Below are 14,381 nucleotides of genomic sequence, written 5' to 3' on the forward strand. Positions count from 1 at the left end.
GAGGACAGACAGAACCCTATATACCCCAACTAATTAACAATTAAGAACACCTGGCCAACACAGAATCACAAACAACACCTAGACAATAAGCAAAGCACAACTAAACACAACTAAACACAAAAGCAACTCCTAACAACCCAAAACAGTGCATGATATCACACCAGGGAAGGGAAAGACAATGACAGCACACACCAGGACACCACATTGATTACACAATTAATTATTGTTAATACAGTGGTCAAGATATTTGTCATTGTAGCGTGCACCAATTGTTTGTGACCACTAGAGGGTGGTAGGGCGCCAATATCAGGCCGAGGGCCAATGTCAGATGTAGGGCATTGCCCAAAGTTAGGTGGAGGGTACTGCCCACTGTCAGGTGGAGAGCACTGCTCAAAGTTACCATCCTGACCCGTCCAACCATGACCGGGCCTAGGATCCTGACAGTACCTCCCCCTCAACGGGGGGCTTCCAGACCACCGAAGACAACGTCCATAGCCAGGCGAGGGAGGAAGCTGGAACCCCGGAGAGGATCCAGGGAGGAGACCCGAAGACCAGGGGCCGGGAGGCCGAGCGAAAACCCCAGGAGGGGCATAGCAGCCAGGGGGGTAGAAAACGGGCGCAGATGCCCGGAGAGGGGGGGGTGGGGACGGGAACAGAGGCCCGGGGAGGAGGACTGGACCTGGGAACAGAGGTCCGACGAGGGGGGGTGGGGATGGGCACCGAGACCCGGGGAGGGGGGCAGAACCTGAGAACCGAGGCCCGGCGAGGGGGAGTGGGGACGGGCACCGAGGCCCGACGAGGGGGGGTGGGTACAGGTGTAGAAGCCCGGGAAGGGGAGCTGGACCCTGGAGCAGGATCCCGGGCGAGAGACCCTCCAGCCGCCGGACTCGGGGCCGGTTCAGGAGAGCCGGACCGGAGGTGCGGCGGCGACGACCCCTGGAGCAGGATCCCACGCAGACCACGGCGAAGACCACGGCGAAGACCCCGGCGAGGACCCCGGCGAGGACCAGGACGCTGATCACGGCGCAGAGCTGGACCAGACGGGGAGCCAGGATCCGTCGAAGAGCGTGGAGACCGGATCGGTCTCGGCGGCGAGGCGTGGTGTAGGATCCAGAGATGAGGAGCCAGGATCCGTCGAGGAGCCGGCACGGCAGCCGGACCAGGTGTAGGGGCCGGGCATGGCGTGGAGACCGGATCGGTCTCGGCGGCGAGGCGTGGTGTAGGATCCAGAGATGAGGAGCCAGGATCCGTCGAGGAGCCGGGAGCCGGCACGGCAGCCGGACCAGGTGGAGAGGCCGGGCAGGGCGTGGAGACCGGATCGGTCTCGGCGGCGAGGCGTGGTGTAGGATCCGGGGATGAGGAGCCAGGACCCAGAGCAGAGGCTGGACTGGGCGTGGAAGCTGGACCAGCTGTGGAGGCCTTACTAGCCATACTAGCCTCGGGGGCTAGGCTAACTGTGGGCCCTGGACTCACTGTGGGAACTGTGCTAGCTGAGAATGCCTGGCTAGCTGCCGAGGCTAAGCTAACAGTTGGGGAGAGCCTAGCAGCTCCTGTCCTAATAGCCCTCCTAGGCCTGCTAGCTGCAGAGACCTGACTAGCTTGGGACATCTGGTCCGTCTCAGCTACCAGGCTCACCCTGAACCTGGAGCCTAGGTTGGCAGTGGGCGTCTGGTTAGCTACTGTAGCGGGGCTAACAGGCGGAGCTAGGTTAGCTGGGAGTGGCTGGTTAGCTATTGACACGAAGCTAACGGGCGGAGCTAGGTTAGCTGGGAGTGGCTGGTTAGCTATTGACACGAAGCTAACGGGCGGAGCTAGGTTAGCTGGGAGTGGCTGGCTAGCTTGGGACATCTGGTCCGTCTCCGGTACTAGGCTCACCCTGAACCTGGAGCCTAGTCTGGCAGTGGAGACTGTGCTAGCTGGAGACATCTGGTCTGTCTCAGATACTAGGCTCACCCTGAACCTGGAGCCTAGTCTGGCAGTGGAGACTGTGCTAGCTGGAAACGGCCGGTTAGCTATTGACACGAAGCTAACGGGCGGAGCTAGGTTAGCTGGGAATGGCTGGTTAGCTATTGACACGAAGCTAACCAGCGGAGCTATGTTAGCTTTGGACGTCTGGTTAGCTGTATGAGCGGAGCTAACGGGTAGAGCTGTACCAACTGGGGACGTCTGGCCATCTATAGTGGCGGAGCTAACAGGCGGAGCTGTGCTAACTGGAGACGATCGGTTAGCTATTGGCACGAAGCTAACGGTCGGAGCTATGTTGGCTGTAGACGACAGATCGGCGATGGACATCCGAGCAGCCTCAGCGGCTGTGGGAGGATCTAGGCTGACCGTAAGCCTGAGAACAGTCGGCAGGCTAGCTACCCTAGCCTCCGACTTGTGCTTCTCCATGAGGCCAGCAACATGTTCAGCCATCTCCCACATCGCTGGCTCCAGTGTCGGATTCTCCATGGCGACCTGGTCGATCTCCCGGAGCAGGAACCCCCACTTGGCCGGTGAGTAATGCTTCATGTCAGTCTCACCGGCCATCAGGCTCAGGACGACCCGAATGGTATCGCTTGCCCTTTCTGCTGTATTCATTATTGGTGGCGACATTCTGTCACGACGGGGTTAGGTTGAATGCAATAATACAGAAAGGGAAGGAATGGAGGAGGCAGAGGCGAGGAGTGAAGCTTGGAGAAGGGTGTTTACTGTAGAATCCAGTGCAATACAAGGAGAATACAGAAACTAAATAACAAACTTCACAATACAAAAACAACAAACACTAAGACTTACTAGAGGGAGAACGGTGCGACACGACGTGGAGGAACAGGGGGTAACTGGAGGAATGTCGCCACACAGAAGGGAGGACAGACAGAACCCTATATACCCCAACTAATTAACAATTAAGAACACCTGGCCAACACAGAATCACAAACAACACCTAGACAATAAGCAAAGCACAACTAAACACAACTAAACACAAAAGCAACTCCTAACAACCCAAAACAGTGCATGATATCACACCAGGGAAGGGAAAGACAATGACAGCACACACCAGGACACCACATTGATTACACAATTAATTATTGTTAATACAGTGGTCAAGATATTTGTCATTGTAGCGTGCACCAATTGTTTGTGACCACTAGAGGGTGGTAGGGCGCCAATATCAGGCCGAGGGCCAATGTCAGATGTAGGGCATTGCCCAAAGTTAGGTGGAGGGTACTGCCCACTGTCAGGTGGAGAGCACTGCTCAAAGTTACCATCCTGACCCGTCCAACCATGACCGGGCCTAGGATCCTGACAGGGGGGACCCTGATGTAAACAAGACAAACGTCTTTCTCTGGTCTGCATCCCCTTAACAATTGTGTGTATTGAGCCGTACTGTATTGTACCCATTCTGCAATCTGTTAATAAAAGTTTTCATTCATTCATTCATTCATTCAAAATAGATGCCTCTAAAAATCATATTATAGTCAATCGAACACAACTAATAAAGGCATTCATATTACAGCACGGTTATAATGACACACCAACAACGCGCCAAACAGTGGTCAACGAACGGTCTTTATTAGTATTTTGAGCTGTCCAGGCAGAATTGCAGCAATGGTCTTAGGGAGCCGTTGATATCTGACATCACCGTGTACAAGTCAGCCTTTTATTTATCCCATGTATAAACACGGGTTGTGTCTTCTTGGTTCGGCAGCGCCTCAGTGAACAATCTCCCGTGAAGTTTCTCAGAGTTCCGCTCGGGTCAGTCCATTATTTCACATCCCATGGGGGGTGTTTCATGACCATATATGGATAATCATGCACAAGCATTGACGGTAGAACAAAGAGGTATTTATCAACACGGAGGAGCGTAGGACCTGTGTACGCACGGTTGATAAATCCAGTTTTTTTGTGCGTGCACACATTCTAAATGCTGTGCTTACGTATGAAAATAGAATACTTTCTAAGAAGAATTGATAAATGAGGGCCCTGGAACATAAACAACAATTTGTGACCATACACAAGAATAATATCTGGAAGAACAACAACCTTTACAACGGAATACTGCCCACCCGTGTTTGGGGGACGAACTGCATACACGTATTTAAAACCTTCCTTTTCATCTAGGTGTTTAAGTTTGGCAAAGTTAGATTAAGATTTAAACAAATGTTCTCTATTTTTTGAGGTTTCTATAATTTAGTTCTATACATCTTTCTTATTCTTCGGTGTGTTTTAACTTATACATGTTAGTATAAGGCTTAAGTGAATATACTATGATATTTGAAGCATATTTTATATTTTTATTTTTATTTTATTATTTTAACGGGAGAGTGGCTAAGCCACGGGTGACATTCTATTAAGGTAGAATTAAGAGTTTAAGATCCTATGGCAATTTGCTTAGGAAAGTTAAGGATAAATGGCTCATTCTGGGCTGACTGGTCGTGTAAGGGAGGGGGGGATTATATGTTTGGGTTTATATGTGTGAGGATTGGCCCGTTGCCGAACGCACACTTCTAGGTCAAGTATCAATTACCATCACGCACCTGATGTGTGTTCTAATCAGTGCTCCAGAGGCTTCATATACTCGGACCTTCTGTCATTCGATGTCGGGTCGTTTTGAGTACTACTGTTTTGAATACTTCTGCTTCTGCCTGCTTTCCCCCCGTTGCTGTGCCTCGTCTACTTTCCCTCGAGGACATCCTTGGATTGCCGCTGGTGAATACCTTGTTCCTCCGTTTGGAGCTGCGCCTCGTTGCCCGCTTTACGCGTTGCGCTTTGGTGAGTTGGAACCAAACCCTTTTTGGATTATCTGTTTTGTGTGTTTGGAGAACACTGAAGAGTATCATTTTTGTTTGCACTGGACTCAGCTAAATTGTGTGTTTAAAGGAGACACTGAAGAGTATCATTTTTGTTTGCACTGGACTCCGCTAAATTGTGTGTTGTGGAGAACACTGAAGATTATCGTTTTTGTTTGTTCTGGACTCAGCTAAGGGAGGAGGGAACTGCACTGCCTCTGTGTACTGTTGGACTGTTATTGATCTCTCTCTCTCTCTCCGTTTCCACCTCGAGTTGAAGCTGGGAGTATCTGCAGAGCCGCTACGGCGTCAACGCCGATTCCCCACCTCTAACACCAAGAGGATCTGCAGAGCCGCAGATAACTCTGCCGAAGGCAGTCTCCTTTTTTGTTGTCTCGAAATTGTTACTTGACTCCTTTTTGACTCTGTAAATAAATACGCCCTAGTATTTGGCTAACTCTGAACTACCTGTCTGTGCCGTGCGTTTGAGGTCGGTTGCAAACCCTAACATTACGACCCGACCATGACGACCTCAGCCGACACAGACAGGGTCAGGGCAGCGTTGGCGGTCCAGATCGAGTTGGCCAACGACCACACCCAACAGTTGGGTGCGGCTGCGGCTGCTTTACAGGACCTCCGGGCCGAGGTCCAGCTTATTCTGGATGCCATTGACACTCTGGCTACCCAGCAGACTACCCAGGGGTATCAGCAGGCTGTTGTTCTGCACCAGCTACAGGCTCTCAGTACAGCATTAAACACTCTGCTTTTAACCCCACCTGTCCCAGGAGTCTCAGCCAGATCACCACCCGCGGCAGACCTCGCACCTCGGGAGCCCCGTCTCTCCGAACCACGTCTGTTCGAGGGTAACTTCGAGGATTGTGCCACATTCATCATGCAGTGTGAGTTGGTCTTCCTTCATCAACCCAGCCGTTTTTCGTTAGAGGGAGCCAGAGTAGCCTACATGACTAACCTGCTCACGGGCCGAGCAGCACAGTGGGTCACTGCTTCCTGGGCTATGAGGGCCGATTTTTGTTTCTCCTACCCAGACTTCGTGACAGAGCTCCGAAGGGTTTTCCACCACCCAACTCGTGGCCAGGACCCAGGAGCTCGGTTGGGCACCTTCCGGCAGGACAGTGGCAGTGTCAGAGACTACGCGCTGGAGTTCAGACTGGCCGCAACGGAGAGCGGTTGGAACGATCAAGCGCTTCGTCTCACCTTCCTGAGGGGGCTCAACGACGCAGTAAGGGACCAACTCGCGACCCAAGAGGAGCCCGATTCTCTCGAGGGCCTGATCAGCCTCGCTATCCGCATCGACGGACGCCTCCAGGAGAGAAGACGTGAGCGAGCACGACTAGGACCCCCAGACGTTCCCCAGACCCCCCGTCCTCAGGACCGTTCTGCTGACCGTCCTGCCCCCTCCATGGCTGGTGGTTTTTTTCCCTCCCGGGCTGTGACCGAGGAGGAACCCATGCAGCTGGGACGCACCCGCCTTAGCCCGGCCGAACGGGAGTCCAGGCTCAGGTCCGGCCTTTGCCTCTACTGCAACCGGGATGGACACCGTGTCTCCAATTGCCCTACCCGGCCAAGAAGACCAGGCTTGCCGGGACCCCGGGAGATCCTGGTGAGCCGTTATAATGACACACCAACAACGCGCCAAACAGTGGTCAACGAACGGTCTTTATTAGTATTTTGAGCTGTCCAGGCAGAATTGCAGCAATGGTCTTAGGGAGCCGTTGATATCTGACATCACCGTGTACAAGTCAGCCTTTTATTTATCCCATGTATAAACACGGGTTGTGTCTTCTTGGTTCGGCAGCGCCTCAGTGAACAATCTCCCGTGAAGTTTCTCAGAGTTCCGCTCGGGTCAGTCCATTATTTCACATCCCATGGGGGGTGTTTCATGACCATATATGGATAATCATGCACAAGCATTGACGGTAGAACAAAGAGGTATTTATCAACACGGAGGAGCGTAGGACCTGTGTACGCACGGTTGATAAATCCAGTTTTTTTTGTGCGTGCACACATTCTAAATTCTGTGCTTACGTATGAAAATAGAATACTTTCTAAGAAGAATTGATAAATGAGGGCCCTGGAACATAAACAACAATTTGTGACCATACACAAGAATAATATCTGGAAGAACAACAACCAACGGAATACTGCCCACCCGTGTTTGGGGGACGAACTGCATACACGTATTTAAAACCTTCCTTTTCATCTAGGTGTTTAAGTTTGGCAAAGTTAGATTAAGATTTAAACAAATGTTCTCTATTTTTTGAGGTTTCTATAATTTAGTTCTATACATCTTTCTTATTCTTCGGTGTGTATTAACTTATACATGTTAGTATAAGGCTTAAGTGAATATACTATGATATTTGAAGCATATTTTATATTTTTATTTTTATTTTATTATTTTAACGGGAGAGTGGCTAAGCCACGGGTGACATTCTATTAAGGTAGAATTAAGAGTTTAAGATCCTATGGCAATTTGCTTAGGAAAGTTAAGGATAAATGGCTCATTCTGGGCTGACTGGTCGTGTAAGGGAGGGGGGGATTATATGTTTGGGTTTATATGTGTGAGGATTGGCCCGTTGCCGAACGCACACTTCTAGGTCAAGTATCAATTACCATCACGCACCTGATGTGTGTTCTAATCAGCGCTCCAGAGGCTTCATATACTCTGACCTTCTGTCATTCGATGTCGGGTCGTTTTGAGTACTACTGTTTTGAATACTTCTGCTTCTGCCTGCTTTCCCCCCATTGCTGTGCCTCGTCTACTTTCCCTCCAGGACATCCTTGGATTGCCGCTGGTGAATACCTTGTTCCTCCGTTTGGAGCTGCGCCTCGTTGCCCGCTTTACGCGTTGCGCTTTGGTGAGTTGGAACCAAACCCTTTTTGGATTATCTGTTTTGTGTGTTTGGAGAACACTGAAGAGTATCATTTTTGTTTGCACTGGACTCAGCTAAATTGTGTGTTTAAAGGAGACACTGAAGAGTATCGTTTTTGTTTGCACTGGACTCCGCTAAATTGTGTGTTGTGGAGAACACTGAAGATTATCGTTTTTGTTTGTTCTGGACTCAGCTAAGGGAGGAGGGAACTGCACTGCCTCTGTGTACTGTTGGACTGTTATTGATCTCTCTCTCTCTCTCCGTTTCCACCTCGAGTTGAAGCTGGGAGTATCTGCAGAGCCGCTACGGCGTCAACGCCGATTCCCCACCTCTAACACCAAGAGGATCTGCAGAGCCGCAGATAACTCTGCCGAAGGCAGTCTCCTTTTTTGTTGTCTCGAAATTGTTACTTGACTCCTTTTTGACTCTGTAAATAAATACGCCCTAGTATTTGGCTAACTCTGAACTACCTGTCTGTGCCGTGCGTTTGAGGTCGGTTGCAAACCCTAACAATATGTATGTTTTCAGGCTCGGCTCTCAACAGGACCTCAATAATTGGATATATATCTATTGTGAAGTTTTACTCCAGACGAATTATACACAAGAATACAACAACATGTTTAGATTATGGCTAGTTTGAATATAATGATTTGGAATACTTGGGGACTAAATAAACAACACAAACGCAAAAGCGTGCTTACACTGATGAAAATCAAACAGGTTGATGTGGCTCTTTTAAGCGAAACGCACTTTTTAGTTAATGACAATGTAATGCTAGCGGACAAAATATATCATAACATTAGCTACTCATCTTTTGGAACGAGATCCCGTGGGGTTGCTATAGTCGCGAAACGGAAGTTGAATATCAAATTGTTGGACGTATGGTCTGATGCGGATGGCCGAGTAACCATAGCTAAAGTAGAATATAGTAACAGAAAAATCGCGTTGGTAGCGGCCTATGCCCCAAATCTTTACGACGCTAACTTTTACGCTACACTCACTAGAGCAATGTTGAATCTTCCTGAGTATTCATTTTTGGCGCAGATTTTAATGCTAATTGGGATCCCGTGATGGATAAATCTAATCCCACCATTTCCAATGATCAGAAACACGCATCTAATGCACTAAAGGATTGGGCCAAGAATACAGGTCTAAATGACCTATGGCGATTACTCAACCCAACGGCCCGAGAGTACTCGTTTCGCTCTGCAAGAGACAAGACATTTTCCAGAATAGATTATGTTTTTGCATCCCCTTGACTATTTGATAGCTATGACGTGGAAATGGTGCCCAATGCACTATCAGATCACAGCTATTTACTCTTGAAAGGTTCATTTGGTAGACTGTCATCCCGAGCCCCAAGATGGCGATTTAACTCGATACTGCTGAAAAACAATGAATACATAATACAATTCAAAGTTGAACTTATTAAATTCCTGCGGAGTAATGCGAATTCAGTACAGGATCCCAGAATGTTATGGATGTCGGTAAAGCGTTTTTATCAAGGAGTACACTACGGTCTTTGCCTCCAACCTACGCAAGAATCGTTGTTCCAAATTGGTAGAGCTAGAAACGCTTTACTCCTCGTTATTCTCCTCTTTACAACACAACTACTCGGTTCGATTGGAGACTCAAATTAATGTGTTAAAAAAGGAGATTAACTCCATTTTAAGACAACAATCTGAATTTCAAATACGTAGCACAAGACAACATTATTACTTTCATGGTTCTAAACCAAGTCACCTACTAGCTATGAAGATACGTTCCAACGCAAAATTTGCAAATATCCCTACTATTAAGAACCAACAAGGACTTGTTACAGACCCCAAAAAAATGTACGACACCTTCAGAGAGTTTTACTCCAACTTGTACAAATCAGAAATGGTTTTCGATCAAAATAAACTGGATACATTTCTTAATCAAATTAACCTACCTAAACTCTCAGAGGAAGATGCTAAACAGCTAGATACACCTATTACACTAGAGCAGTGGTCACCAACCCGTCGATCTTGATCGACTGGTCGATCTTTGAGACTGTCCCTGTAGATCTTTCCATGAAAATAATTTTTTTTTATCTTACCCTGAGAGTCCACATTACAGTTCTACCTTTATTTTGATGTGAAAAGTGATGCTGCACTTAGCACTGACTGAGAAAGTACACATACAGTTCTACTTTTGTTTTGATGTGAAAATGATGCTGCACTTAGCACTGACTGCACTTAGCACTGACTGAGAAAGTACACATTACAGTTCTACTTTTGTTTTGATGTGAAAAGTAATGCTGCACTTAGCAGTGACTGAGAAAGTACACATTACAGTTCTACTTTATAAAATGCTAATTGTAAATATGTTTGTCAATGTTAATAATATGAGAAAGTCCACATTACAGTTCTACTTCTGTTTTGATGTGAAAAGTGATGCTGCATAATATGACTGCACTTAGCACTGACTGAGAAAGTACATAATAGTTCTACTTTGACATTTTAATGTTGGACCAAAGCATTGCATGTAATTAGAATACAGGCAAATAAAAGTCATTTAGTTTAAAGTACAATCTTGGCTGTCTTTTTCTCTCAACGCTTCAATAGGTAGATCTTGCCTTCACCAAAAAAATAAAAAGTGATCTTGGGCTCAAAAAGGTTGGTGACCACTGCACTAGAGGAACTTAGGGAGGCTATATCTGAAATGCAAATTGGTATGGCTCCTGGATGGGATGGTATACCTCCAGAACTGTACCTATCATGTTGGGATGTAATTGGACCCCTATTACTTGATATGATTTTATACTCGATCAAAGAGGGGAATTTCCATAAGAACGACAATATTGCACTCATATCTGTCCTCCTTAAAAAAGACAAAGACCCTACATATTGTGGTAGTTATAGACCCTTAAGCCTCCTCGGAACCGATATTAAGCTGTATGCTAAGGTACTAGCCATCAGACTTCAAAAGCATATGACATATTTAGTTCATCCTGATCAAACTGGATTTATAAAAGGCTGCCTGATCACGGATAATATAAGACGGTTACATTATGTTAGACGCCAGTAAGGATGCCATTGCACCTACAGCTGTATTATCCTTGGATGCGATGAAAGCCTTTGATAGATTGGAATGGTCTTATTTATGGGCAGTACTCGGAAGGATGGGGTTAGGAAACGGATTCATTAATATGATAAAAGTGTTATACAGGGGTGCTCCAGTAGCACACCATGTTACCGCGCTGCGTCGCGGGACTCCGTGCTGCGTCACGGATCTGGTTGACTCCGAGTTCGATTCCCGGACTCGCCGTCATTTGCCGAATGTCTCCCCCTGCTCTCTCTCCCGTTTCACCCTACAACTGTCGGTCATGCTTGACCAGAAAAGCGATAAACGCTAAAAAATAAAGTAAAAAAAAAAAAAAAAAAAAAAAAGTGTTATACAAAGACCCATCAGCCATTCAGCCATGATAATAACAGGTAAATTCATCTCCATACTCTTTCCTGTGTCGCGCTCGTCCAGACAGGGTTGCCCTCTTAGTCCCGGACTATTTGCTCTAGCCTTTAGCACAGTATATAAGACAATCCCAATCCATAGAGCCAATCTCAATTAAGGGTACACAACATCATATTAGTTTATATGCGGACAACGTAATATTGTTCATGCAAAACCCTACCACCTCACTGCCTCATCTTCTCAAGTTGATTGATGATCTATCTGGATTTAGGATAAACTGGCCAAAGTCGGCCTTCCTCCTTGTCTCTGCGAAGGCTACATTCCTTCCAGGAAATATACCAATGGTAGAACATTTTAGATGTCTTGGAGTTGAAATATTCCCTACTATATGCCAAACGGTGAAGTATAATTATACAAGACTCCTAGATAGGATCACAAATGACTTTGACAGGTGGTCAAAACTTAAAAACTCAGTACAGGCCCGAGTATCAATAGTTAAGATGGATGTTTTACCTAGAATCAACTTCTTTAGCTCAATGTTACCTTTACCCCCTCCTGCTGATTACTGGAAAAAATTACACTCCACCGCATATAAATGTATCTGGAACAACAAACCTCCATGAATAAAAAGATCCACTGCACAGAGAAACAAAGCCGACGGAGGTTTAGCATTTCCAGACTTCTACCACTATTTTAAAGCGTTCTCTTTAAGACCACTGAGCACCTGGTTTGATTCTCAAGCATCTGTATCCTGGAGAACATTAGAAGAAAACATAGTGGCACCACTTAGACTGCAGGATATAGTATACATCAAATTATCAATTAAGCAATGCGACTTAAAATTTGGCCCTCTTATTACACATGTGATTCGGATATGGCGTGACACACAGAAAAAATGTACTAACCAACACAAATGGCATAGCCATTCTCCCATATTCAATAACAATGCACTCCTTATTGCACAACGACCTATCAGATATCCCAAATGGGAAAAGCAAAGCATACATACATTGGGAGATATATTCAACGAACGGGGTTTCTGTAGCTATCATGAAATTCAGAAAAAATTTAACCACTTATTATTTCTATATACAGTTATTAGCAACTTTGAAGGCTCATGGAGTCCCATTAAAGATACCACTTGAGCACCACAGATATCACAAATTCTTCTATGAAAGGGAGACATCGAGAGGCTTCGTATCTGACTTTTATCATCACTTACTAACGTCTTCGTATGGAATCCTTCACCTAGACTCAGTTTGGAGGAGGGATATACAGTACCAGACTTGAAAGTAGATTTTGATTGGCAAGAAGTCGGGGCAAACATTCGACTAGCGTCACGCAACCCGGACCATCAACAGATTAATCTTAATTGTAAATGCAGCTGTCGCCTATAGAGGGCGCATGTTTATTTTTATATTTCATTTTATCTCATGTGACGTATCACGTCCTGTCTCACGCTCTGACTTGCCGTAGTTTGAGCAGATCTGGCAGAACGTGTCCAGACTTGTAGGAGAAGACAGTGCAGCAGATTTATGCACTTTATTTGTCAAAGCTAAAAGACTAAAATACTAGAGTTTTTGAAGATAACCCCTCCCATTGAGCTGCAAGCAGGCCAAAGTGGTTAGTGGAGCTTATTCACACTTTTCGTTTTGTTTTTGTAATTCTATTGACTGAATTGTATGAATATTGACTGTTATTATTTCCTGCATTGTAGTTCTACGGTGGTGATGAACGTGATTTGCATCAATAAACAGCCATCTGTAATTAAAGAACTCGGAGTCCTCGTCGTGCATCAATGGGCGGCACATTAATTATATTCATAGGACTTACCTGACACATAAGATTGAACCGAATGGGGCTTAAACAAGACTCTCTATGCTCCTTGTGTTTAAGAGGTGATATAGGTACATTTATGCATATGTATTGGGAATTCCCCGCTGTTAAGATATTCTGGGAAGAAGTCACTACGCAACTATCAGAATTTTTATTTCTGAACATACCTGTAATGCCTTCTGTATTGTTGTTGAATGATGTTTCGCAGTTAGCAGCCTCTATATAGCTAAAGAGACTAATTTTGTCCGGTCTTACGGCTGCTAAAAAGTTGATAGCATCACGATGGATTCAACCGGATAAAATGTTCCGGAAGGTATGGGTTCTTACCTATCTCTATGTGATTTCTTTAGAGATATCTACAGCAAGAATTTTAGGGGTCAATGAAGCCAGCATTGCAATCTGGTTAGAAGTGGTGGAGAGAATAAAGGTTAGCATATGAATTGTAATCCCTGGTTAGAAACTAATAATGGATGGCTTATCCTGAGGGGGGGGGGGGAGAAGAACGAGCAAGAGCATAATGTACTGTATTGTATTGTGGGGATTATGTATATATCTCGTAACCTACATTTATTGATTCAAATACAGGAATGTATATTCCTGTGATTTATTGGGATATTTACTGTTAATGTTTGTCTTGTCAATTTTTTTTTTTTTAATTGTTCACATTCATACAGGAATATGGGGGATATTTGAAGTCAAAGCTGGTAAAGCACTGACTATATAGACTTCGGGCCTGGTTATCCCAGATCGTTCTAACTCAGTCTAGCATTCTTTCTCTCTTCTGGTCTCAAAGGAATAGCTTTTAGTATGAAATACGTGAGTAGTGTATTTGATGCATAGCCATTAAATTACCTTACTTACTGACATCCATGGTTGATGTTCTGACCATGTTCCTATTGAATAGGGAAGCTTCATACGAGGTCCAGAAACAAAATAGGCTACCAAACATTGCATTGGTCTGAGAGAATAATCAAGCATGGAAATACATTTGGACTGCGGTATTCTGTTATGGACAGTTAAAACTTTTGTTTGCGTGTTGTGGTGTGGATTAAAACTATTTTGTTTCCGGACCACACGTGTGCTGCCATGCTCCTAGTCTAAGTCTCACTCACTCACTCACTCACTCACTCACTCACTCACTTTGAGTTGATTGAATTGAAAGTGACCTGATCCCAACCCTGTTCAGTATGATAGTCAATGAGCCAAAGACTGCTGCTTTGAGTACATAGGCTACAGTGTACTGTATATACACCATGCATAGAATATAAATGCATGCTAACAATCACCACCTGTCTCTGAATTTCCCAGAGTCCACTCTCCTTTTTAAATTATCTCCCAGAGTTCTCTCTTTTTCCATCTATCTCCCAGAATTCTCTCTCTCCTTTTAATCTATCTCCCAGAGTTCTCTCTCTTTTTAATCTATCTCCCAGAGTTCTCTCTTTTTCCATCT

General features: G+C 45.7%; 1 protein-coding gene across 1 annotated transcript in view; it reads right to left on the reverse strand.

The window, feature by feature from the left end:
- Positions 1 to 14,381, reverse strand: part of ccdc92ba (coiled-coil domain containing 92Ba) — a gene marked incomplete at both ends in the record, with an annotated part of 93,700 nt that overhangs the window by 11,920 nt on the left and 67,399 nt on the right. The window lies entirely within an intron of this gene.

The sequence above is a fragment of the Notolepis coatsorum genome (assembly GCF_963971535.1).
Source record: "Notolepis coatsorum genome assembly, chromosome: 1".
Classification (NCBI taxonomy): Eukaryota; Metazoa; Chordata; class Actinopteri; order Aulopiformes; family Paralepididae; genus Notolepis; species Notolepis coatsorum.